The sequence below is a fragment of the Calidris pugnax genome, unplaced genomic scaffold (genome assembly GCF_001431845.1).
Source record: "Calidris pugnax isolate Ruff unplaced genomic scaffold, ASM143184v1 scaffold24, whole genome shotgun sequence".
NCBI classification, from domain to species: domain Eukaryota; kingdom Metazoa; phylum Chordata; class Aves; order Charadriiformes; family Scolopacidae; genus Calidris; species Calidris pugnax.
This window is the reverse complement of record NW_015090922.1, coordinates 34,293,390-34,295,977: the sequence shown is the minus strand read 5'-3', so window position 1 is coordinate 34,295,977 and position 2,588 is coordinate 34,293,390. Positions and strand designations below refer to the sequence as shown.

The 2,588-nt window shown below is 52.0% G+C and overlaps 1 long non-coding RNA gene across 1 annotated transcript; it reads right to left on the bottom strand.

Moving 5' to 3' along the window:
- Positions 1 to 339, bottom strand: LOC106892862. Its single transcript, XR_001412941.1, has 2 exons — positions 299 to 339; positions 1 to 209 (listed from the first exon to the last, which is right to left on the bottom strand). It is a non-coding gene; the product is annotated as an uncharacterized LOC106892862 (long non-coding RNA).
- Positions 340 to 2,588: the final 2,249 nt, after the last annotated feature.

Genomic DNA, 2,588 nt, shown 5'->3' with positions numbered 1-2,588 from the left:
TGCAATGGACAAGGTGAAGTCTATATTCCTAAGCACACTTGGTTAGAGACTGCAGGGAAGGGGGGCTGCTCCACCGGGCAGACTTCTCTTTTCTTTCCCATTTCCCACAGCTGGTAGAGCCCAGACTTCATCAAGTGGAGGAGGACAAGCAGCAGTCACAGGTGGGACTTTCTCACAGCATCAGGTCATCAACAGCAGATGCAGAACACCTGCACAAGGAATCCCACAGTTGAGGTCCCATATTGGGGGAGAATCCACCCCCCAGACTGATAGCATACCATTTTTACCATCCCCTTACCTCAGTAATCATGATGAGAGTTGTCCTCTGGCTGCCCTGACGTTTTTACCATCCCCTTACCTCAGTAATCATGCTGGCTGCCCTGACACCTGTCATCAAGAGAGCCAGTTCAGGATGGGAAAATCTGATGTTCACATCTTGCAACATGAACCTGGGTGTCATGCCTTTAAAGGGAGCTGCCTACCCAGGCATATGGCTGCATGCCAGGAGGTGGGAGTGAAACATGGTAGCTTCATAAATTCCTAGAGGAGAAGCACATAACTTCAGCTGCTCACTATCTTACTGATTAACACAACAGCCAAACCCCAAAAGGCACATCCAGAAATAAAAGGCCTCCATCAAAAAAAAAAAAAAAAAGACCTTTTAACAGGACCTTCTTATTAGGAGGAAGACAGAAAGCCTCCCAAGGCAACTCCAAGCCACTGGCCTGGCATTGCAGACCCAGTGTGCCAGGACACAGCACAAGCACACCCAGAGGCACAGATCACTGGGGGTGGGATCGTAGAATGGGCACATGTGGTTACCCATCCCCAGGGCGATCCAAGTCTGGCCTTAAGCTTTTTGAACTAACAGGACCTTCTTCACACTTTGAGCAAAACTAGCTCTTTTGCCACCTCCCCAACAGTTTCTTCATACAGTTGCCAGAAAACTTGCTAGCAGTACAGCTGTGCTTGCAGCACCAACAAGTACTCATCAGCATCGTCAGGGCACCACCAGCCCTGACTGTCTCTGCCTGGCCCATTGGGGCTCCCCCACAGCCCAGGACCCCACATCAGCCCCTGGCAGGGCTGGTCTCTAGCTCCCCACAGTTCTGCCTGGCCACAGGCCCCACCAAGACACAGCTCCAGAAGCCTCCCCATAAAACAGGTTTGCTCACTCTTCATCCCCTTGGTTGCCCGTTATTCCAGTTACCAACATACATGAGAGCGGCTTCCCTTTTGTCTCTGTTCTGCAGTAATTTACTGTCGTACCATTGGCCTGAGTGATGATTCTTAAGTGAATTTTCACATAGGAATGCCAAATAATGCTTATGTAGCAAACTCAATATTATTAATTAAACCAACCAAACTACCACAGCATAAGGGCTAACACTCTGAAGGCTCCCTTTGCTACTGCACACCACGGTTTTGAGCAGCTCCACTGAACGCACAGGGGCCTTACCCTTCCAAAAGGGCTGAAAACAGCAGAGAATCAGATACAGACAAGTAATGAGTTCATTTGTAAAGACTAATACTAACAAATGGTTGATAGAATTGCTACAAGAAAAAAAAAAACAAACACACCCAAACCACGTTCTTACTGTAAATGGCTTCCCAATTTGTATATTTACTGCTGTTTTAAGTCCCCAAGTGCGGATCCACATAATTCACAAGAAAATAAATATTGCCATAGTTTTTATTGAAGTGATATTTGCCATTAAACATTAATTCAACTAACTTTGCCTTTTTGCTGTGATAATTGCCCAGAAATCCACTCTTTATCACTGCAGTTACATGAATTAACCTCCTAGCCAGTAGTCTCTTTCCTCCTAGCCACTTTTCACCTCACAGACTGCACCAAGGTTTCCCCCATCAGCACTGCCTGCAGCGAACATTTCCCAGTATCACCTTTTCCCCTGAGCGACTGGAAAACAGGAGACCAGACACCAGCTCCACCACCCCACCAGCTTCTAAACCCAGTAGGCTTTTTACAGCCACGACACACGCACAATCGGTGCAAGCAGTCACACTTAAAGCAACTTGAGCCAAAAGGTTTGCGTTAATTTCCCCCCGCTAAGGCGGCCTTACTTCCATGGCCCCTCACACCAACGCCTGCCAGAGAGACCGCCAACACCTCACGAACCCCCTGCGGGCCTTCAGCCCACCCAATACCCTCCAGCCTCGTTTTTCGAGGCCTTAACCCAGACCCTTCCCCCTCGCCTGCCCCGTCGTGCCAGGAGGCTTTGCCTAGGGAGGGAAGACAAGCGGGCAGACGGACGGGGCTGCCGACGGCCATACCGAGCCGCCATCGCCGCCGCGTCCTCCTCAGGCAGCGCCTGCGCGCGCTCCAGCCTCGTTCTCGTCCCTCTCCAGCCACGCCCCACTGAGGGCACACCCTGCTTTCCCGCCCCCTTTTTGTACCCAGGGAGCCGCTTTTGCGCACGCGCCGCTCCCCGTCCCACCTCCCCGCTGCTCTTTCCGCTGGGCGGGGCGAGCTGTCACCTTCCCCGCATCCCATTGGCCGCCGGCCGGGCCAGGGCGGGTGCGCGCGCACCCCGCGTCTCCACCTACCCCTCCCCTCCCCTCCCGTG